Raw genomic sequence first — 24630 nt, 5'->3', positions numbered from 1 at the left:
TCATCGATTAATGAACATGCAGATTATTTTCAGTTTGGAGCATTTTATGTTTTAAATTTCTTTTCCATGCAGTACTCCAGTGAATATTTTTAGCCATACATCCTTGTGTGCCTCTGTGGGTATATCTGTACACAGAAATTATTTGGAGCAGAAGGTCTGAATTAAAGGGTATTTCATTATAATGGATATTGATCTTTTGCCAAATTAACCTTCAAAAAAGTTATGCCAATTTGTACTGTCATTACCAGTGTGTAAATATACATTTCTTCCAAATCTTGCCAAATCCATGTTTTGAAATCCCTTTTACTCATTGCCAATTTGATAGGTAAAAGTAACTATATCCTGTTGTTTTAATGTGCACTTATTAAATAATTGAGTGAAGTTAGGCTTCTGTTTATATAATTCTAAACAATTTATATATTTTTCTGAACTGAACACTTAATAGGTGAACAATAAATATTTTTGGAGCAATTATATATGCTCCTTATGTTATTCCCTTTATTAGTGTGAACTCTATAGCATGACAAATTAACATCCTTTGATATAGTTGTTATAAGTTTCTTTTTTTGTTTTCTATTTGTCTTTTAATTTTGTATATAGATTTTTGGTGAGAAGACATTCAGAAATTTATTTTTTACTTTTTAATGTAATCACATTATTTTAAAATAATTTATAGTTTTTGAATATTGCTTAATGTTTTATTCCTCTAAATAAACACAATGCCCCTAATAGGACTTCTTTTCTGCCTCTGACGATTCCTTGTGTTATTCCTAAGTTGTCTTGTTGCTAGTAGGTTTCCTTTTGCTTAGCAGACTCTCCTCATCCTCTCTGCCCATATAATTACCTGTATTTAGGGAAATTAGGTGAATTCTACTTGCTCATAGAAGCTTTATAATGTGGTACATGCAGAAGTGACTCTTTGTACAAGGTACTGTGGGAACACAGTTTGAGCCTCAGAACATTCTGGAAAGTATCCTGGAGGTAAAAAGCTACTGCTACAGATAGTATTAAATGTCAGACTAAGGAAACTGTTTTATCTCCTATAGGAGTTAGAGCAGGGCTCTATGCATTTTATGTTAGGTGCTAGCTCTAGGCAGGAAGAAGGATGTTAAAAGTCCTTGATTGATCTTGCTTGGTGGACTCTCTTATGGGAATCCCTAATTAGACATTTTTTGCGTAGGTTATTTCTCCATTTGGTACCCATTGTCCATGGTTTGGGCAGACCCAGAGCCTCACTGATCTTACAGGGCTCCCCGGAGTGTGGCCTCAGGAAAACAGGCTGTGGTAGATCTGCCTGCTGCTGGGAAAGGTTAAGTGAGTCCTCTGGCAGTCATATGCCTCGGTCTCCTAGTGGGAGCTAGTGCTGCTGTCCACTCAGCACACTGCTTCCTCTCTTTGCTCATGATAATAGCATTCTTTCACTTGAGGACTGGCTTTTCCCTCTCTGTTGTTTTACCCAAGGGGGCAGATAACGCTAGTGAGACTAAAAATTGGAATCTTGACTAAAGACCCACAGGCACCCAGGGCTCTTGGATCTTTCCACAATGAGAACATCAACGTCAGTTTCCCCATTCCTGAACACCTTAATACATCCCCAGGGGTCTGAGATTGTTCAGGCTTCCTGTGGTTGCACACGCCACCACAGTAACCATCCAATAAGCACTTTTCTCCCTTCGTTTAAGTTATACTCAGATTCTGTTACTAGCTCTCTAGAATCTTAGCAGATGCCAGAGCTCACCAGTGTCAATGGATACATGCAGCAGGAGACAAAGCCCTGGCTGTGCTCAGTACATCATTATTTTGGGGAGCTCTCTATGTTAATCTGAGGCCATAGAAGATCTTTTGTGAATTCTAGACCACAAAGCTAGGAAGACTGGGTCCCTTTACCATATCAGCAAATTGAGTTTCCTGGAGGGTTGAGGACTTGGTAGGATGGAGGGAAGGAGTCCATGACAATTTTTGTAAGATGGTGATTTTGCCCCGGCTGATTGTGAGCTGAGTTTGGGGACTCTTGCTGGTTTCTTGGAGTCAGAACCAGGAAACTCTCATCTGTTTGTGATTACAAGGCTCAGCATGCCCCACTAAAGGCCCCCTAGCGCCTTTCCTCTTCGGAAACACATTCAGCACATTTTTAGAAACCGCACTGAGAAGCCCTCCCTGAGAAAGTGACTACACACTGCTTAATATTCTGAAAACATAAATAGCTGCTGAGAAGCCAGTCATAAACTATTTGGGAAAGCTGACTTGGCACTGGGAAAAAGTCAGCTGTTGCTGGCATTTGATTGGCGGAGATTATAAAATTTCTTGCCATGTCAGGATTGTCAATGAACACATATTAAGCTTGTTCCCCATCTTACATGCTGAAGCATTCTGGTTAAATTTGTGTTCTTTTAGACATTTGGAGAGATAAGGAGTGTTAGGATGGATGCATCTCTCCTGGTACCGTACGTTCTGGGTTGAATTATGACCCCTCAAAAGATATATTGAAGTCCTAATCCACAGTAGCCCAGAATGTGACCTCATTTAAAAATAGTGTCTTTGTATATATCATTAGTTCAGATGAGGTCATACTGAAATAGCATGGGCCCTTATTCCGATAGGACTGGTGTCCTTATCGGAAGAGGAAAGAGAGACACACAAGGAGAATGCCATGTGATGACTAATGCAGAGATTGGAGTGGTCCAGCAGCAAGCCATGGGATGCCAAGGATTGGTGGTGGCCAACTCCAGACACTAGGACAGGCAAGGAAGGATTCTCCTTTACACATTTCGGGGGAGTGTTACCCTGCTGACATCCTGATTTTGGATTTCTAGCCTCCAGAACTGTAAAGCAAACAATTTCTGTTGCTTTAGGATGCCCAACAAGGTATTTGAGATACTTTGTTCCAGAAGCCCTAGGAAACTGATATGCCATGGTTCTAACCATCTCCCTGCCCTACGTCAGACTGGACCTCTCATTCCCATTCTTTCATTCATTTGTTCATTGAGCATCATTAAGCATTGACCGTGTTTTAGATTCAGTTTTGAGTACTGGGAATACGTGGTTAGAGGCCACAGTCCCTACCCTCAAGGATCTGAGAAACTTGGGAGGGAATAGACATGTACCTACCAATAGATGATTCCTACTGTGCCTTAGATTCTTGGCATTTGTCCTTCTTTATTGAACTGTAAGTTAGGGTGTGTGTGTGTGTGTGTGTGTGTGTGAGAGAGAGAGAGAGATCTTTAATCACATTGATCTAAACTCCTCAAAACCTTTTTCTTAAGTGTTTTATCATGAAAATTTTTGAATAAATACACAAATTAAACTGCATTAATCACCCTTAAACTTAGTGCCTGGATTCAATGACTGTTAACATTTTGTCATATTTGGTTTTAATACCTGTGTTTTAATTTCTTCATGTATATTGTATTTCAATGGGAGTAGTAACAATACCCAGCTCATGGGGATGTAAGCAAGAAATGCATCCACATGTAAAAAGTAATTAAAACAGTGACTTTCAACATGTAAACACTCAATAAATATTAGTTCTTTCAATAATTATCTCCTAGAGTTCTTGGAAAATAGTAGGTGTCCTATTCTCACAAGTGGGGCTACAGTGATCCTTATGAAGGTGAATCATGGGAGAATTTTGACCTTATTTGATTCATACTCCAGCTTTTCCCCGTTTAAGGCATGTGGATTTCTGCACCCTTTGAAGCAGTACCTGGCACATACTTGGCTCATAAGAGGCATTCAGTAAATAGCTCGCTGAATGAGTCGTATTTAACGTGCTGCTATTTGTTCATGCACGTATTCACCTGTTCATTTGAGCATCCTTTCTGTGCTAAGCATTTGACTCTGTGCTGAGGCCTCATGGATGAATAAGACAAAGTCTCAAGAAACTTAAACTTAGTCTTGTTGATAATTGGTTTTGGATTCATCTTCAGTTTTATATATAGCTCATCTTATCAGCTAGACTATAAAAACTTTGTGACCAGAGACTGATTCCTACTTCTCTTTTATTAAAGGCAGGAGTCATGAGAAGGTTAGCATACATTAAAGCAAGGCTTTAGAAGCACATAAAAATGCCAAGACATCAAAACTTTTCCATTATGTTGACAACAAATATTTCACTTTGCATATCTTTATCTTAATACCTTTCTTTATCAAGTAGGAATATTATTCACCTGGATGTTTTAAGAGTAGAATAAGATAATGTAATGAATTCATTAGATAAAATTGATTTGAAATTAATTCAATGAAATTGAATTAAATAATGAAATAATAGTGTGTTCTCAGTGAATATATTATTTTTTTTTCTGCTCTCCCTTTCTTTCCAGAAATGGTGAGTTTGAGGATATCGTACAGGAGGTTGATTTGTTCCTTTTACAATTTTCTGGCAATGGAATATCTGATTCATTAGAGTACTTGTAAGAATTGTTAATGGTTGAATCGTGCCCCGCACCCCGCCCTCACCCCAACATTCATTTGTTGACGTTTTAAATCCTGGTACCTCAGGCTATAACCTTATTTTGAGATAGGATATTTACAAAGGTAATCAAGTCAAAATGACATTATGAAGGTGGGCATGAATTCAATATGACTAGAGTTCTTTATAAAGGGGAAATTTGGAGACAGACACAAACATAGGCAGAATGCCATGGAACAAATTCTTTCTCGCAGTTGTCAGGAGGAACCAACCCTGCCAACACCTTGATCTTAGACTTGTAGCCTCCAGGATTGGGAGATAATAAATTTGTGTTACTTAAGCCAATCACAGAAGTAAAATCTAAACTTTAAAATGTTCTGGTGAAAAACAATACAACTGAGCGTCTATGAGCTTATCTAAAACAACAACAACAAAATTTTGAAAACAATAGCAGATGTGAAGCCAGGAAAAATGTCGTCACTATTAAAAGTTCCTTCTTTTTTTGGACAGGACACCAAGGGAAAAATAAATGATTTTCTTTTTTTTTTTTTTTTTTTGAGACAGAGTTTCACTTTGTTGCCAGGCTAGAGTGCAGTGGTGCGATCTCTGTTCACTGCAACCTCTGCCTCCCTGGTTCAAGTGATTCTCCTGCCTCAGCCTCCTGAGTAGCTGGGATTACAGGCATGCGCCACCACACCCAGCTAATTTTTGTATTTTTAGTAGAGACAGGGTTTCGCCATGTTGGCCAGGATAGTCTCGATCTCCTGACCTCGTGATCCACCCGCCTCGGCCTGCCAAAGTGCTGGGATTACAGGCATGAGCCACCGCACCTGGCCGAAAAATGAATGATTTTCTCACAGTCTCTGTACATCTGTTTTTTTCTGGAAGGTGTGGTTTCTGCTGTGTTTGTGTTCTGAGCAGGGGGAGTGTAAGTTACATTTCTCCATTCTGGTACTGTGGAAGAACATGTCTGGCTGTCACAAGATGACATAAGAGCAAGTTAAAGTGACAACAGTTTAATATTAAATCTTCCAATTATTTTAAAATTTTAATCCCGATGACTATTCTAAGTCCCAGCTAGACATTGTGTTGTGATAAGAGCACACAAGATGTGGATTTGAAGTAAGTGGCTCTGCAGTGACCATTTAGAGTCATATGACCTTGGGCAACTTGCTCAAAATGTTTCAGCTTCCATTTTTAAAACTGCAAACTGATGGTAAAAATAATATTCACTTATCCATTGGTTTACGTACTCACTAAGTGTTGAGCATGTACTATATGTGATTATACTCTAAGCACTGCAAATATAACAGTAGACAAAGCAGCAAGGTCTATGCCATCTCAGACTTCACATTTTAGTTGCAGACAGGCAATGGATAACTAAACATAATTCAGAGAGTGACATGAACCCTGAAGAAAATAGAGGAGGGCAAAGGGATGGAGCATCACTGGGAGGCAGAGAGCTAAATGATGAGTAGAGGTCAACCCATACCAAGATATAGGGGACTAGTGTTTCAGTCAGAGAAACTGGAAAATGTAACATGTCTGATGCTGGAGTTAAAGTGGTGTGTAGAAAGATGACAAGAAGCCCAATGTGGCTAGAGCGTGGAAATCAAGGAGAGACACATTGTTGCTAAGATAGGAGGGAGAGGCAGGGGCTGGATCATGTGGACAAATGTAAGGGGTTTGGATTTTATTCAGAGCACATCAGGAAGCCCCTGAAGTAATGAATTAATGTATTTATTTTTCCCTCTAACAACTGTGTGGGCAAGTTTGGAAATATGGATGCCAGTTCTGGGGAGACTCTAGTGTCTAGGTTCTAGAAGGAGGGATTGTGTATGATCAAATTTCAGACATGCTTTAAGCTAGATCAAAAGGATTCACTGATACATTAAGTAGGAAAAGAGAGAAACAGGAATATCATCTAAAGTTTTGGATTGGGCAACTGTTATTGACCAAATTATGTATCTCTCCATGTCCAGCATTTATATGTTGAAGTTCTAGCCACGGTACCTCAGGATGTGATTATTTGGAGACAAGGTCTTTCAAGAGGTGGTTAAGTTAAAATGAAGCCTTTAAGGTGGACCCTAATCCAATATGACTGGCAATCCTTATACAGAAAGAACGTTTGTACACACAGAAAGACACCAGATGTGTGTGTGCACAGAGAGATGACAATGTGTGCACAAGGAGAAGTCCACTGTCTGCAAGCCTAGGAGAGAGGTCTCAGAAGAAACTAAAAGTGCAAACATCTTGATTTTGAGTTCCTAGCCTCAGAATCAAGAGCAAGTAAATTTCTTTGTTAAGCCACCAGTCCGTGGTATTTTGTGATGGCAGCAGTAGCAAACTAATAAAGCAACTTTGTAGTACTGGTGCCATGTATTAAAAGAAAACTGGGACCAAACACAGGAAGTTTGAATATGTGTGTGTGGAGGGGTGGTGGCAGGGGTGGTGGCAGTGGTGGAGAGAAATCAAGAGTTCTGTTCTGACCTTGTTCAGACTGAGATGCCCACTAAACATCCAGTTGGGGACTCCTGGGGGCAATGAGACTCAGAATTTGGGGGCTTGGGAGCACTCAGCATATACAGTAGTCCCACTTTATCCAGTTTCCTTTCTGTGGTTTCAGTTACCTGTGGCACAGTACAAGAAGATATTTTGAAAAGGAAGAGAGAGAGACAGAGGCCATCTTTATATAATTTTATTATAGTATACCGTTATACTTGTTTTCTTTTATTATTATTGTTGTTAATTTCTTACTGAACCTAATTTATAAATTAAACTTTGTCATAGGTATGTATGTATAAGAAAAATCATAGTCTATATAGGATTTGGCATGGTTTCAAGCATCCGCTGGGAGTCTTAGAACATACTCCACGTGGATAAGGGGGCACTACTGTAGATGGTATTTACAATCTTGGGGGCATGACGAGATCACGAGTGAGGCCATGGAGAGAGAAGCATGAGGACTGTGCCCTGAGGCACTTCCAGATAGACATGCAAAAGAGACTGTTCAGGTGTCATTGGTGAGCTAGGAGGAAAAAGTAGGAAAGGGGTGGTGCCCTGAAAAAAAAAAGTGAAGGAAGTATTTAAGGAGAGAGGAAGGAACCAACTCTGTCAAATGCTGTGGAGATTTGGAATAAGGTGAAACAGAAAATTGGTCACTAGAATTGGCAACCTGAAGGTTGTTAACAACCTCGAAAGAGTAGTTTTAGTGATTTGATGAGGTAGTTTGTATTTGAGATAGGCTGAAAGGAGAAAGGAAGTAAGAAACTGAAATCATGCAGAGAAAACTCTTTTGAGGTGTTGCTTTTAAGAGAAGCAAAGAAATGGGAAGGTGGCCTAAATGAAATGTGGGGTGCGTGGAAATGTTTTTGTTAAGATGGGTTTTATTATGGCACTTTTGAATGTAGTTGGGAATAGTCTAGCAGGTGGAGTGCGGTAAAGATTCAGGTGATGAGATAAAAAATAGTTGTAGAAGAAAACTTGTTTAATAGGTGAGAAGAGACAGAATCTAGATCAAAGAAGCAGCTCCAAATAGGCACAGTGATGTTCACTCACTTTAGCGGGAAGCAAGGCAAAATGCTCCCTCATCTCCCTCAAACCAAATCTGCCACCCTGTCTCTAACGGTACTTGTGCATTTTGCCTTGCTTCCTGCTAAAGTTTTCTCAGTTTAATAAGAAATGCAATCACCAGCTGAGAGTATTTCTCTCAGGGAAATACTGAATTTCCCTGAAATGGGGAAATGGAAAATAAACATGTTTGAAAACATCACAGAAGATATACAATGGTCACCCGGAGAATGAGAAAGTAAATTTATTAAGCATGTAAATCAGGGTGGTTAAGCAGAGTTGAGTGACCAGTGGATCTTTGGGGTTTTTTTAAGTTTTATTATTATACTTTAAATTTTAGGGTACATGTGCACAATGTGCAGGTTTGTTACATATGTATCCATGTGCCATGTTGGTGTGCTACACCCATTAACTCGTCATTTAGCATTAGGTATATCTCCTAATGCTGTCCCTCCCCCCTTCCCCCACCCCACAACAGTCCCCGGAGTGTGGTGTTCCCCTTCCTGTGTCCATGAGTTCTCATTGTTCAATTCCCACCTATGAGTGAGAACGTGGTGTTTGGTTTTTTGTCCTTGCAATAGTTTGCTGAGAATGATGGTTTCCAGTTTCATCCATGTCCCTACAAAGGACATGAATTCATCATTTTTTATGGCTGCATAGTATTCCATGGTGTATATGTGCCACATTTTCTTAATCTAGTCTATCGTTGTTGGACATTTGGGTTGGTTCCAAGTCTTTGCTATTGTGAATAGTGCTGCAATAAACATACATGTGCATGTGTCTTTATAGCAGCATGATTTATAATCCTTTGGGTATATACCCAGTAATGGGATGGCTGGGTCAAATGGTATCTCTAGTTCTAGATCCCTGAGGAATCGCCACACTGACTTCCACAATGGTTGAACTAGTTTACAGTCCCACCAACAGTGTAAAAGTGTTCCTATTTCTCCACATCCTCTCCAGCACCTGTTTTTTCCTGACTTTTTAATGATGGCCATTCTAACTGATGTGAGATGGTATCTCATTGTGGTTTTGATTTGCATTTCTCTGATGGCCAGTGATGATGGGCATTTTTTCATGTGTTTTTTGGCTGCATAAATGTCTTCTTTTGAGAAGTGTCTGTTCATATCCTTCACCCACTTTTTGATGGGGTTGTTTTTTTCTTTTTCTTTTTTTTTTTTGTTTTCAAGCAGCTTTTTATTCTACCTAGAAAAAAATTTAATATAAATTGGAAAATTCTTTATTATTATTATTATTATTATACTTTAAGTTTTAAGGTACATGTGCACAATGTGCAGGTTTGTTACATATGTATCCATGTGCCATGTTGGTATGCTGCACCCTTTAACTCGTCATTTAGCATTAGGTATATCTCCTAATGCTATCCCTCCCCATTCTCCCCACCCCACAACAGTCCCCAGAGTGTGATGTTCTCCTTCCTGTGTCCAAACAGGCAACCTACAAAATGGGAGAAAATTTTCGCAACCTACTCATCTGACAAAGGGCTAATATCCAGAATCTACAATGAACCCAAACAAATTTACAAGAAAAAAGCAAACAACCCCATCAAAAAGTGGGCGAAGGACATGAAAAGACACTTCTCAGAAGAAGACATTTATGCAGCCAAAAAACACATGAAAAAATGCTCATCATCACTGGCCATCAGAGAAATGCAAATCAAAACCACAATGAGATACCATCTCACACCAGTTAGAATGGCAATCATTAAAAAGTCAGGAAACAATAGGTGCTGGAGAGGATGTGGAGAAAATGGTTTTTTAAATTTAACTTTTATTTTAAGTTCAGAGGTACATGTGCACGTTTGTTACATAGGTAAATTTGTATCATTGAAGTTCATCAGGGATATTGGCCTGAAACTTTCTTTTTTTGTTGTGTCTCTGCCAGGTTTTGGTGTCAGGATGATGCTGGGGATTACAGGTGCATGCCACCATGCCCAGCTAATTTTTGTATTTTTAGTAGAGATGGGCTTTTGCCATGTTGGCCATGCTGGTCTCAAACTCCTGACCTCAGATGATCTGCCTGTCTTGGCTTCCCAAAGTCCTGGGATTACAGGCATGAGCCACTGCACCAGCCAGCATTTAAGTCTTTAATGCATCTTGAGTTGATTTTTGTATATGCTGTATGGAAGGGGTTCAGTTTCAATCTTCTGCATATGGCTAGCCAGTTATCCCAGCACCTTTTATTGAATAGGGAATCCTTTCCCTATTGCTTGTTTTTGTCAAATTTGTCAACAATTAGATGATTGTAGGTGTGCGGCCTTATTTCTGGATTCTCTATTCTGCTCCATTGGTCTATGTGTCTGTTTTTGTACCAGTACTATGCTGTTTTGGTTACTGCAGCCCTGTAGTATATAGCTTGAAGCAGGGTAGCGTGACATCTCCAGCTTTATTCTTATTACTTAGGATTGCCTTGGCTATTCGAGGTCTTTGGTTTTGGTTCCACGTGAATTTTAAAATGGTATTTTCTAGTTATGTGATGAATGTCATTGGTAGTTTAACATGAGCAGCATGAATCTATAAATTGCTTTGGGCACTATGGCCATTTTAATATTAGTTCTTCCTATCCATGAGCATGGACTGTTTTTCCGTTTGTTAGTGTCATCTCTGATTTTTTTTGAGCAGTGTTTTGTAGTTCTCATCTTAGGGATCTTTCACCTCTCTGGTTAGCTGTTTGCCTAGGTATTTTATTCTTTTTGTGGCAATTGTGAATGGGATTGTGTTCCTGATTTGGCTCTCAGCTTGACAGTTGTTGGTGCATAGAACTGCTAGTGATTTTTGTACAACGATTTTGTATCCTGAGACTTTCCTGAAGTTGTTTATCAGCTTTAGAAGCTTTTGGGCCAAGACTATGGGGTTTTCTAGATCATGTCATCTGCAAACAGGGATAGTTTGACTTCATAAGTTTAAAGTGACACTAGTCAGCACACTTGCGAGCTTTTCACCTGTTATATCCTGGAACTCAAGTGTAGTAATAAAGTAGTAAAGAGATGAGATTTACTAGGACCCCAGGGTTTTATGACATGGAGTATGATGGGAAACACAGGAAAAGGGGAGCCGAGTGAGCAAGCTAGGGTGTTGATGTAATAATTGGCCATGGCATCTAAGGCCGGTAAGGAAAGGTGTGGGTAGATAAAAAGGAGCACAGAACTATAGCAACACTCTTGTGAGGTCATTGGATTGGATTTCTCATTGGGGCCAAAGAAGAGGGCAAGTTTAACATTGAAGAGTGAGCTGTAGATTACAAGGTGGTAACCAGAAAGTGAGATACTCGAAATCGATCTTTGGAGGTGGAATGATTGTTGGCGATGACAGGATCCAGGAAATGACCATGGCAACCACAGCCTTGGAGTAGTCATCATAGGAGGAGTAGAGGATAAGGTTCCTTTGTGGAGGATGCCGTGGGACCAAGAATCCAGAGTGAGTTATACAGATGTTGAAGTTATCAAGAAAAGCCATCTAAAACTGAATTCCCGATCTCACTCCCTAAACACGCTCCTCCTGCTGTCTTTTCCACTCAAACTGCAGACACTCAATGCCAGCCTGGGACAGCTAACGTGAAAGTTAATAGTGTCCCCATCTTGGTTACCCATGCTCCAAATCTTGGAGCATAAATGAATTATCTTCTTCAATAATTCATTTATCATTTATCAATATAATCTTTGTTTCTAAGTAAATGATTATTTTTTCATTACATCCCGCATTTAATTACTCGGCAAATCCTCATAGCTATTCCTTCAAATTATATTACAGAATCCAAACACTATCACCTAAATTGTGCATCTTTCAAATTATTGCAATAACTTGTCAGCTGCTCTTCCATCTTCTATTGTTTTATTTAATAGAGCAGCTGGAGTAAACCTTTACAAATATGACCCTGGTCATGTTGATCCCATGCTCAAAACTGCACAAGGGCTTCACATGCCACTTTCACTAACTTCTGAATCCTTACCATGACCAGTCAATTGCACTTGTCCCTCATCTCTCTGACCTCATCTTTATTCTCCCATTGCTTACTGTGCTCCAGCCACTCTGGCCTTTGCACTTTCTGAACGTATTCCTTGGGCATATTCCAGCCTCAAGGATTTGGTATTTATTATTGCTTCTGCCTGGAACTCTCTTGATATGGTTTGGCTCTGTGTCCCCACCCAAATCTCATCTTGAATTGTACTCCCATAATTCCCACATGTTGTGAGAGGGACCCCGTGGGAGATACTTTGAATCATGCAGGCGGTTTCCCTCATACTGTTCTCATGACAGTGAATAAGTCTCACGAGATCTGATGATTTTGTCAGGGGTTTCTGCTTTTGCTTCTTCCTTATTTTTCTCTTGCTGTGGCTATCTAAGAAGTGCCTTTCATCTCCTGCCATGATTCTGAGGCCTCCCCAGCCATGTGGAACTATAAGTCCAATTAAACCTCTTTTTCTTCCCGGTCTCGGGTCTGTCTTTACCAGCAGTGTGAAAACAGACTAATACAGTAAATTGGTACCAGTACAGTGAGGTATGGCTGAAAAGATATCCAAAAATGTGGAAATGACTTTGGAACTGGGTATCAGGCAGAGGTTGGAACAGTTTGGAGGGCTCAGAAGAAGACAGGAAAATGTGGGAAAGTTTGGAACGTCCTAGAGACTTGTTCAATAGCTTTGACAAAAATGCTGATAGTGATATGAACAGTAAGGTACAGGCTGAGGTGGTCTCAGATGGAGATGGGGAACTTATTGGGAACTGGAGCAAAGGCAATTCTTGTTATCTTTTAGCAAAGAGACTAGTGGCATTTTCCCCCTGCCCTAGAGATTTTTGGAACTTTGAACATAAGAGAGATGACTTAGGATATCTGGCAGAAATTTCTAAGTAGCAAATCACTCAAAAGGTGACTTGGGTGCTGTTAATAGCATTCTGTTTTAAAATGGAAACAGAGCATTAAAATTCAGAACATTTGCAGCCTGATGAGGTAGTAGAAAAGAAAAACCCATTTTTTGAGGAGAAATTCAAGCTGGTTGCAGAAATATGCATAAGTAACAAGGAGCCCAGTGTTAATCTAGACAATGGGGAAAATGTCTCCAGGGCATGTCATAGGTCTTCATGGCAGCCCCTCCCCTCACAGACCCGAAGTCTAGGAGGAAAAAAAATAGTTTCATGGTCTGGGCCCAGGGTCCCCATGCTGTGTGCAGCCTAGCAACTTGCTGCCCTGCATCCCAGCTGCTCCAGCCATGGCTAAAAGATGCCAAGGTACAGCCCAGCCCATGGTTTCTGAAGGTGTAAGCCCCAAAGTTGGCAGCTTCTGTGTGGTGTTGAGCCTGCAGGTGCACAGAAGTCAAGAATTGAGGTTTGGGAATCTCCACCTAGATTTCAGAAGATCTATGGATAATGCCTGGATGCCTACGCAAAAGTTTGCTTCAGGGGCAGGGCCCTCTTGGAGAACCTCTTCTAGGACAATGCAGAAGGGAAATGTGGGGCCGGAGCCCACACTGAGTCCCTACTGGAGCACTGCCTAGCGGAGCTATGAGAAGAGGGCCACTGTCCTCCAGATCCCAGAATGATAGATCCACTGACAGCTTTCACTGTGCACCTGGAAAAGTTGCAGACACTCAATGCCAGCATGTGAAAGCAGCCAGGAGGGGGGCTATACCCTGTAAAGCCACAGGATCAGAGCTGCCCAAGACTATAAGAACCCACCTCTTGCATCAGTGATACCTGGATGTGAGACATGGAGCCAAAGGAGATCATTTTGGAGCTTTAGAATTTGACTGCCCTGCTGGATTTCGGACTTGCATGGGGCCTGTAACCCCTTTGTTTTGTCCAATTTCTCCTATTTGGAATGGCTGTATTTACTGAATACCTGTACCCCCATTGTATCTAGGAATTAACTAGCTTACTTTTTATTTTATAGGCTCATAGGTGGAAGGGACTTGCCTTGTCTCAGATGAGACTTTGGGCTGTGGACTTTTGGGTTAATGCTGAAATAAATTAAGACTTTGGGGGATGTTGGGAAGGCATGATTGGTTTTGAAATGTGAGGACATGAGATTTGGAAAGGCCAGGGGTGGAATGATATGGTTTGGCTGTGTTCCCTCACAAATTTCAACTTGAATTATATTCCCATAATTCCCATGTGTTGAGGGAGATAATTTGAATCATGGGGACAGTTTCCTCCATAATGTTCTCATAGTAATGAATAAGTCTCACAAGATCTGACGGTTTTATCAGGGGTTTCCACTTTTGCTTCTTCCTCATTTTCTCTTGCTGCCGCCATATAAAAAGTGCCTTTCAGCTCCCTCCATGATTCTGAGGCTTCCCTAGCCATGTGGAACTGTAAGTCCAATTAAACCTCTTTTTCTTTCCAGTCTTGGGTATATCTTTATCAGCAGCATGAAAACGGACTAATACATCTCTTTACCTATAGAAATTCATGACCTGCTTTGTCATCTGTCACCTTGTTCAACTGTCAGCTTCTCAGTGTGGCCTTCCTTTAATATACTATTAAAAATTGACACAAATTTACCTCCCCCTATCAAAATAACCTGCCTAGCCCCTTCCAGCTTTGCTTTTCTCCGTAACTTATATAAATGTGTGTGTATGTGTATATATTTATAGGTATGCATGTTGTAAATATATGTATGTATACATGTTTTCGTTAAATTATATGCTAAATGAAGACTGGGATATTTATTAATTTATTTGTCTATTGCTATAGGCCAGTAGCTGAAACTGTGCCTAATACAAAGTAGACCCTCTAAAAATATTTTTTGAGTAAAAAAAAAATTAATGGTGAAAGGAATAATGATAGAGAAGAAGACAGGAATGCAGATGCTAATATCGCCAGTGAAGAAGGAACAGTGATCAGGAGAGCATTGGATGAGAGCAGAATGGCTATGTTGGAGAAAGAGGGGTTATTAAGTGGAGTGGACTTCAGGAGGAGTTGGAGTTCTTGGCAGGGGGCAAGTGAGGAGGTCTGAAGCGGGCAACAGTAGCAAACAGAATATTCTACCTGACCATTTAATCTTCTGGTATGTGCACAATGAAGACAGTAACTGGAACATAGAAGAGATTGAGGACCTCGGGAAGGATTTGGTTGATGGATAACAGACAGGTCCAGAGGGCAGAATGTGATGGGAATTCAAAATCGAACAGCCACTTTGAAAGACAATTTGACAGTTTTCTTATATGGCAAAATATGCGCTTATTATGCAGCCCAACAATCCCACTCCTAGGTATTTACCTAACAGAAATGTAAACATATGTCTATACAGAGATTTTTCTGTTAATAGTAGCTTTATTCATAATAACTAAAAACTGGACACAACCCAAATGTCTATCAACTGATAGATGGAGAAACATTGTGGTGTATTTACTCAATTGAATAATGTTCATAAATGAAAAGGAAAATAGTATCGATACATAAAATAACATGCATAAATCTCAGAAACATTATGCTAAGTAGAAGAAGCCAGACACAAAGGCTACACATTGTATGATTCTGTTTATAGGAAATTATCAAACAAAAGGCAAAACTACAGTGACAGAAAGATTACTGATTGCTGGGAGCTGGGATGGAGTAGGGGATTGACTACAAAGGAACATGAAGTTGCTTTTTAGGGTAATGGGAATGTTCTAAATCATGAGGGTAGTGGCAGTTGTGTGACTATATTTTTCAAAACTTCTAATTTTATACTTAATAGCGAAATATCTTATTGCATTAAATTATACCTAAATTGATTAAAATAATTAACATATTTATGTTTTGGTTTACTGTGTGTCTCAGTCCTAGAATCAAAAATGTATGCTTCTTGAAGGCAGTATCAAAACCAGTATTCTCTCTCTCTCTCTTTTTTTTTTTTTTTTGAGACAGGATCTCTGTCACCCAGGCTAGAGTGCAGTGGTGCAATCACGGCTAACTGCAGCCTCAATCTCCCAGGCTCCAGTGATCCTCTGGCCTCAGCCTTCCAAGTAGCTGGGACTACGGGCACATGCCACCTTGCCTGGCTAATTTCTTTCCGTATTTTTTTTTGGTAGAGAAAGGGTTTGGCCATGTTGCTCTGCCTGATCTTGAACACCCTGGGCTCAAGTGATCTGCCCACCTCAGCCTCCTAAAAAATCCAGTATTCTTGGCATATAATAGGTTATAAATATTTATTCAATGCATATATTACATGTTTCTGACAATAACTTCAAATGCATATTTCTGTGATTAAATCTAGTATTTATCATTTACTATTGGTATTAGCTTGAATAATACACTTAACATTCCAATGCCTTGGTGTTATATATAATGTTGGGATTAAAAATGAAATTTCTTTCATAGAGCTATTATGAAAATGAAATAATATACAGGCATAATGTGCTTTCAGCTCTATCAAGCATATATGCTTACTGTACAATAAGTCATACAAATTTGTCATCATGATTATTTTATATGACTTCATATTATCTCAATTGCCTATGACTATTATGTCTATTATTATTGTACATTTCCTAAGATTAGAGACTTTGCATGTATTTTTTGCATTTCTCTTATTGCCTGAAAGTTGTTGCACACAATAAGTACTCACTTAACATTTATTGAAAATTCCTTAATTCTTTAAATCTTTAAGAGTCATCTTCTCTCATGCCTTGGGATATTTATATGTGCTATCGCCCTTTCCTGGAAATATTACCTACATTCTCATATACATGCACACACACACAAATGACTTTGGTACTTTCTGTTTAGGTCTAAGCACAGTTCCACAGCAAAAAAAAAAAAAAAAAATGTCCCCAACTTCCCAGAAGAGATCAGATTGCTTTGGTTTTTGCTTTTATAGTACTCAATACTCAACTTCTTGACAGGAAGGAGAAGTTGGGGAGGCGGAAGGCAGTTGGCTGGGGTTGTCAAGTTGGAAAAAAGGTTTTTTTTTTTGAGGGGGATGGTTTATTTTATTAATTTTATTTCAACTTATTTTGCGTTGTAGTTCCAAACCTGGGCTAAATTCCGTGTGGTTCAAGAATAACCACCAGATGGGAAGAGAATACAGATCAGCTTGTCCAATAAAGAAAGGAAAAATCCAAAGGAGATTATAATATAGACTCATCAACTTCTAAGCAAGGTAAGAGAGCTATCTTATGCAATGGTTGTGTTTGGAGAAGGTAACTGGCAAGAAGCTGTGAAGTGTGGCGTCTTCTACCCTGTTATTCGTTTGCTCAGGAATCTGCAGTTGCTCCTTTTTGATTATGGTCAAATTTTTAGACTGGTGTTCAAGGCCTTCTTGTAGCCCAGATGCACTTTTTCTAGCATTCTCTTTCCATGCATCCAAAGAGGACTTCATTCCATTTCTTTATTATAAAGACTCAGAGTTGGTTCTTTTTCTCACATGTCCAGTTCCTGAGCGTCCACAACTCTTTTTGAAATATCTATTCTGATTTTCATATGCTATAAGATTCCTTCTTATTGCTTATGGACTCCACTTCAATAAACAGTTTAAAATCCATAAAGATGTCTAATAGATAGTTAGCCTTGAAAAAAACTTGTTTGAAATAAATGTATAATTACACATCCTGATGATTTCTTATAGTCCATATAGAGTCATAAGAATTTTATTTTAGCGTATTTCTTCAATTTTATCTTAGTCAGCTATTTATGGACATAGGCTAGAAAATGTGGATGGCCTTGAAGGGAGAATGGAGAGTTAAATACAATTATTTTGATTAAAAATTTTCAGTACAGTTGTGAAAATGACCCAGTAAACAGGAGATTGCAACCCAGTGTAGACAGTCCTACACTCAGGGAAGCTCAGCAAGCTGAGGCAATGCTTTAATGAACAAATGGAGGGTCAGAGAAAGCTCCCCAGAAAGGATGAAGGCACTGCCCATCTTCTCTGATCCTGATGACCTTTCTTGAAGGTAACTCCTTTGTTCCAATGGAAAATGCCAGCAAAACTTTTCCATAGGGTTCAGAGAGGTATTGCATCAGCAAAGCATTAGCACAGGTCAAACACTGCAGAGACTTCTTAATCACAGTAACAGCTCTTTGGGGTAGAGACCATCATTATACTGGTTTTACCCAGGAGAAAACAGAGGGTAAGTGAGATTAACTGACTTTGCTGAGGACACACAGCTGGTGAGTGTGAGTCCTGTCTGTCTGGCTCCCAATGCAGTACTCTTGCCTACTAAGGCAAAATCACATCAACAAACCCCAAACTTCTGCTTACAATAAAGCACTCTAAAAATCGGCCCCCAATAATCATTCTTAAAAAAAAACACACACACACAGTAGTGTAATGGTGATGATGATAAGAATAACAGCATTACCTCTTAACCAGGCTGCCTGCTTTTAATCTTGATGGAAAGTTCATATTTACCCCATTAATGCAGCTCGTGAAGAGCTCAGAAATGTGAAGTAGCTTGTCTAAGGCAGGAAACCCACCCAGGAGCAGAGCTGGGTCCAGATGGAGGTCTTTGATCCCAGGTTTGATGCTCATTCCTCTACATGGGGGGTCTCTGAGCTTAGAAATTAATATTCTAATTACTCTTTTTAAAAATGTATATACATTTATGGGATACAAATGCAGATTTGTTACACGGATATATGGCATAGTGGATAGTGGTGAAGTCTGGGATTTTGGTGTAACCATCACCCAAATAGTATATATTGTACTCATTAAATAATTTCTCATTCCTCACCCACCTCCCAGCCTCCCACCTTTCCAAGTCTCCAGGCTATTATTCCATGATCTGTGTCCATGTGTACACTTTATTTTGATTCCCACTTATAAATGAGAACATGTGTTATTTGACTTTTGCAGCAACATGGATGAAACCGGAGTCCATTTTTATCTTAAGTGAAATAACTCAGAAACAGAACGTCAAATACCACATGCTCTAATTACTCTTTATCACTATTTTCACATGCTCTGTACAACAGTAATGCATTTTAATTGTGTAGCGAATGGAGACAGATTAACATAATTAAACATTGCTTTTTTCCTTACCTGGCTTGCTGGGAACATTATTGGGAAAGAAGCTGGTTCAACACACAGATACATTTTCTTTTTTTTTTTATTATTTATTTATTTTTGTATTATTATTATACTTTAAGTTTTAGGGTACATGTGCACAATGTGCAGGTTTGTTACATATGTATACATGTGCCATGTTGGTGTGCTGCACCCATTAACTCGTCATTTAGCGTTAGGTATATCACCTAATGCTATCCCTCCCCCCTCCCCACAACAGGCCCCAGTGTGTGATGTTCCCCTTCCTGTGTCCATGTGTTCTCATTGTTCAATTCCCACCTATGAGTGAGAACATGCGGTGTTTGGTTTTTTGTCCTTGCGATAGTTTGCTGAGAATGATGGTTTCCAGCTTCATCCATGTCCCTACAGAGGACATGAACTCATCATTTTTTATGGCTGCATAGTATTCCATGGTGTATATGTGCCACATTTTCTTAATCCAGTCTATCATTGTTGGACATTTGGGTTGGTTCCAAGTCTTTGCAGTTGTGAATAGTACCACAATAAACATACGTGTGCATGTGTCTTTATAGCAGCATGATTTATAATCCTTTGGGTATATACCCAGTAATAGGATGGCTGGGTCAAATGGTATTTCTAGTTCTAGATCCCTGAGGAATCGCCACACTGACTTCCACAATGGTTGAACTAGTTTACAGTCCCACCAACAGTGTAAAAGTGTTCCTATTTCTCCACATCCTCTCCAGCACCTGTTGTTTCCTGACTTTTTAATGATGGCCATTCTAACTGGTGTGAGATGGTATCTCATTGTGGTTTTGATTTGCATTTCTCTGATGGCCAGTGATGATGGGCATTTTTTCATGTGTTTTTTGGCTGCATAAATGTCTTCTTTTGAGAAGTGTCTGTTCATATCCTTCACCCACTTTTCAATGGGGTTGTTTGTTTTTTTCTTGTAAATTTGTTTGAGTTCATTGTAGATTCTGGATATTAGCCCTTTGTCAGATGAGTAGGTTGCAAAAATTTTCTCCCATTCCACACAGACACATTTTCTATACTGCTTGAAGAGAAAGTGTGGATAATATGAGAGGACTTTTTAAAAGAAACCTCGGTTGGAATACAGCAAATGATTAATAACCTAAGAAATGGAAATGTCAAGTTTATCATCTAAATATTAGTCAGCAGACTTGAATTTGTTTTGGAAAAGGATCAACAGTCATGCATAAAGCAGAAGAAAGGCACCTCTGACACCAAAATTCCCCTCTAAATATCAAGATCTATTCAAACAAGACATTCAGAAGCACAGGCAGGATAATTAATAATCCATTACATAAGTAGCATTTGCTTATTTTAATTACTAGAAACTTCAATTAGGTCTCTTCCATTGTAAAATGAAAAAAAAAAAAAACACAAAACAAAAACATAAGCCTGTTTCTCAGGTAATGATTTGTGGTTGATGTTCTTAGAAGTCCTAGTACCTGGCAATGACTCAGTGCTCAGGTATAGGCCAGCAATGGGAGGGGAGAGAGCCCCGCCTGATGCCTACGCATACGGGAGGGGCACATATGGTCGAAGCAAACTCTAGTGCTAAAACAAAATCCTGAAATCCAAGTTCCATTCTCTGCTTAAAACCTGTCACTCTTTTGCTTTTGTTTTCAGAGAAGTGTTTGAACTTCTTATACTACTTACTACGTTATTTATGATAGGTGCTTCTTTTTGTTGTTGTTGTTTCCACTTCAGACACATCTATTACCACTCTTCTCTTATGCCTCTTTGTGCTTCACCTGCATGAAATTCCCTGGGTTCTCAGATTGTTTCATGCTATGACTTGCCTTCAGGCTTTTGCTCATGCAGATTCTGCCTGAAATTATCTTCTTTTCTTATAAACTATTTAGAACTGGCTCTTATATCACCTGCCTGGGAAACCTTCTCTCATTTCTGCCTCATCCACCTGTCACACATGGGCTGTGTCAGTAGCCTCTTCTCCAAGGAGCTAAAATATTCTTTTTAGCTGTTACCTGTACCTGAAAGAAAGACCCTCCCTGGAAAAATGACTCCCTTACTTTTCCAAGAATTGCAGATGGATTCTTACACAGCCTTTCTTCTGTGTCTAGGAATCTCAAAAAGACAATCTACCAGAGAGGTGACTTGGACCAAAGAGTAAAACAAACAAAATTAAAATAATTTAAAATGTTCTACCGGCCTGTTGGTAGTTAAGAGTTGCCAGTGGGAGTAGATGATTCTGTACTGCACCTTGTTTCTCATACATCACCAATGATACAGGACAGAGTCTGAAGGGAAATGGCCATTGCTCCTCTAATGTTGGAAGATGATATGATCAATATGAGCAATAACAACTGTGAAAATATTCCTGCTGCCAGGAATATTTTTATTCCTTTACTTAGGATGGATTCAGATTGTATTGTGTTTGAAAATTGATGCTTACCCCTAACAGATGTGTGTGTTTGTATATTTTCTAGATCTAACATCTACTTATTTGGTGATTAAGAAGAATGAGGGGGTTTCTTAGTTGGTTTGAGTTGCAATAAAAATATCATAGACTGGATAGTTTATATACAACAAAAATTTATTTCTCACAGTTCTGGAGACTAGGAAATCCAAGATTAAGATGCCAATCAATGTCATTCCTGGTGAGGGCTTGTTTCCTGGCTTGCAGAAAGCCAACTTCTTGTTGTGTCCTCACATGATGGAAAAAGCGAGGATCTTTCTTGGGCATCTTTTATAATAGCACTAATCCCAATAATGAGGATTTGATCCTCATGACTTAATCCTTTCTTCTAATATCATTACCTTGGCGGCTTGGATTTCAACATATGACTCTTGGGAGAACACAAGAAAACATTCAAACCATATTGGGAGCATTGCAGCACCTCTCCTGGGAGAAGAGAATTTGAAGGGGCTGAACAGTTTTGATAAATGTATAGGGCCAGAATTGGTGTTAAAATATTTTGCTGAAATATTAGACTGAAAGACTTAGACTCTGAAAAATGTAGTTCTGCCTCTGCAAATAGGTGAAGCACTGTTAGGGTACAGATTTCTGGTCCAGACCAGCCCTGTGGATAGGAGTTAGGCATCAGCACTGAAGACTTTGAAGAAGCTGGTATTCTGACGGGAGTGGGGCACTATAGATTGGTAAGTTGTCTGGGTAATCTGAACAATCAATGTTACTTATAGTTTCCTTTTGTATGATTAGGATATTCACTTACTGAGCCACTGCCCTTTGGAAGGCATTGTGCTAAGTGTTGGGATAAAGGGTAGATAAGGCAGTAAAATGCTTTTCCTAATGTGATTTAGAAACTTGATGGGGCAGTGCACACAATAAAAACAAATGCAAAGAAATAAACATGACAATTTCAGGTCATGACAATAGCTATGATGAAATAAAAGTGAGTTTTTTGTTAGCACCTCATGGCATGGGGGTGGCGGACAAATTGGATAGTCAGTTAAGTGGGGGCATTTGAGCTGAGACATGATATAAGGGTGCCAGCCAAGTGAAGGTCTTGAGGGAGTAAATTTCAGATAGAAAAAAAATAACAAATGCATAAACCCAAAGGTATGGAACCAAGCTGAACATCTTTTTTTTTTTTTTTTTTTTTTTTTTAATACTTTAAGTTCTGGGATACATGTACAGAATGTGCAGATTTGTTACATAGGTATACATTTGCCATGTTGGTTTGCTGCACCCATCGTCATCTACATTAGATATTTATCCTAATGCTATCCTTCCCCTTGCCCCCCAACCCCCAACAGGCCTCAGTGTGTGATGTTCCCCTCCCTGTGACCATATGTTCTCATTGTTCAGCTCCCACTTATGAGTGAGAACATGTGGTGTTTGGTTTTCTGTTCCTGTGTTAGTCTGCTGAGAATGCTGATTTGCAGCTTCATCCATGTCCCTGAAAAGGACATAAACTCATTATTTTTTATGGCTGCATAGTATTCCATGGTGTATATGTACCACATTTTCTTTATCCAGTCTGACATTGATGGGCATTTGGGTTGTTTCCAAGTCCTTGCTGTTGTGAATAGTGCTGCAATAAACATAAGTGTGCATGTGTCTTTATAGTAGAATGATTTATAATCCTTTGGGTATATACCCAGTAATGGGATTGCTGGGTCAAATGGTATTTCTAGTTTTAGATCCTTGAGGAATCACCACACTGTCTTCCACAACAGTTTAACTAATTTACACTCCCACCAACAGTATAAAAGTGTTCCTATTTCTCCACATCCTCTCCAGCATCTGTTGTTTCCTGACGTTTTCATGATCACCATTCTAACTGGCATGAGATGGTATGTCATTGTGATTTTCATTTGCATTTCTCTAATGACCAGTGATGATGAACATTTTTTTTTCATGTTTGTTGGCTGCATAAATGTCTTCTTTTGAGAAGTGTCTGTTCATATCCTTTGTCCACTTTTTGATGGGGTTGTTTTTTCCTTGTAAATTTAAATTCCTTGTAGATTCTGAATATTAGCCCTTTGTCAGATGGGTAGCTTGCAAAAATTTTCTCCCATTCTGTAGGTTGCCTGTTCACTTGGGTGATAGTTTCTTTTGCTGTGCAGAAGTTCTTTAGTTGAATTAGATTTCATTAGTCAATTTTGGCTTTGTTGCAATTGCTTTTTGTGTTTTAGTCATGAAGTCTTTGTCCTTGCCTATGTCCTGAATGGTATTGCATAGGTTTTCTTCTAGGGTTTTTATGGTTTTAGGTCTTACATTTAAATCTTTAATCCATCTTTAATTAATTTTTGTATAAGGTGTAAGGAAGGGGTCCAATTTCAGTTTTTTGCATATGGCCAGCCAGTTTTCCCAACAACATTTATTAAATAGGGAATCCTTTTCCCATTGCTTGTTTTTGTCACGTTTGTCATAGATCAGATGGTTGTAGACTTATGGTGTTATTTCTGAGGACTCTGTTCTGTTCCATTGGTCCATAGATCTGTTTTGGTATCAGTAACATGCTGTTTTGGTCACTGTAGCCTTGTAGTATAGTTTGAAGTCAGGCAGTGTTATGCCTCCAACTTTGTTCTTTTTGCTTAGGATTGTCTTGGTTATATGGGCTCTTTTTTGGTTCCACATGAAATTTAAAGTAGTTTTTTCTAATTCTGTGAAGAATCTTTGTGGTTGCTTCATGGGAATAGTGATGAACTATAAATTACTATGAGCAGTATGGCCATTTTCACGATATTGATTCTTCCCATCCATGAGCATGGAATGTTTTTCCATTTGTTTGTGTCCTCTCTTATTTCCTTGAGCAGAGGTTTGTTGTTCTTGAAGAGGTCCTTCATATCCCTTGTAAGTTGTATTCCTAGGTATTTTGTTCTTTTTGCAGCAATTGTGAATGGGAGTTCACTCATGATTTGGCTATCTATTACTGGTGTATAGGAATGCTTGTGATTTTTGCACATTGATCTTGTATCCTGAGACTTTGCTGAAGTTGCTTATCAGCTTAAAGAGATTTTGGTCTGAGATGATGGGGTTTTCTAAATATAATTAATTTTTCCCAGATGAGGTGATGCCCCACCCTCCTGCTAGCCCTCCCTGGGCTACACCCACTGTCTAACCAAGCCCAGTGAGATTAACTGGGTACCTCAGTTGGAAATGCAGAAATCATCTGCCTTCTGTGTTGGTCTTGCTGGGAGCTACAGACAGGAGCTCTGCCTCCAAGCTG

At 39.3% G+C, this 24630-nt stretch overlaps 1 long non-coding RNA gene across 6 annotated transcripts in view; it reads left to right on the top strand.

Annotated features, from left to right (window-relative positions):
- The window catches only part of LOC134732718 (uncharacterized), a 361391-nt gene that overhangs the window by 113329 nt on the left and 223432 nt on the right, over window positions 1–24630 (top strand). For all 6 annotated transcript variants that reach the window (XR_010116174.1, XR_010116171.1, XR_010116172.1 and 3 more), the window contains one exon: window positions 16943–17077. This is a non-coding gene — a long non-coding RNA (uncharacterized lncRNA). The remainder of the gene's footprint in view (window positions 1–16942; window positions 17078–24630) is intronic.

Source organism: Symphalangus syndactylus, chromosome 16 (assembly GCF_028878055.3).
Source record: "Symphalangus syndactylus isolate Jambi chromosome 16, NHGRI_mSymSyn1-v2.1_pri, whole genome shotgun sequence".
Classification (NCBI taxonomy): domain Eukaryota; kingdom Metazoa; phylum Chordata; class Mammalia; order Primates; family Hylobatidae; genus Symphalangus; species Symphalangus syndactylus.
Note: the sequence above shows the minus strand (reverse complement) of the source record. Positions and strands in the feature narration are given on the sequence as shown.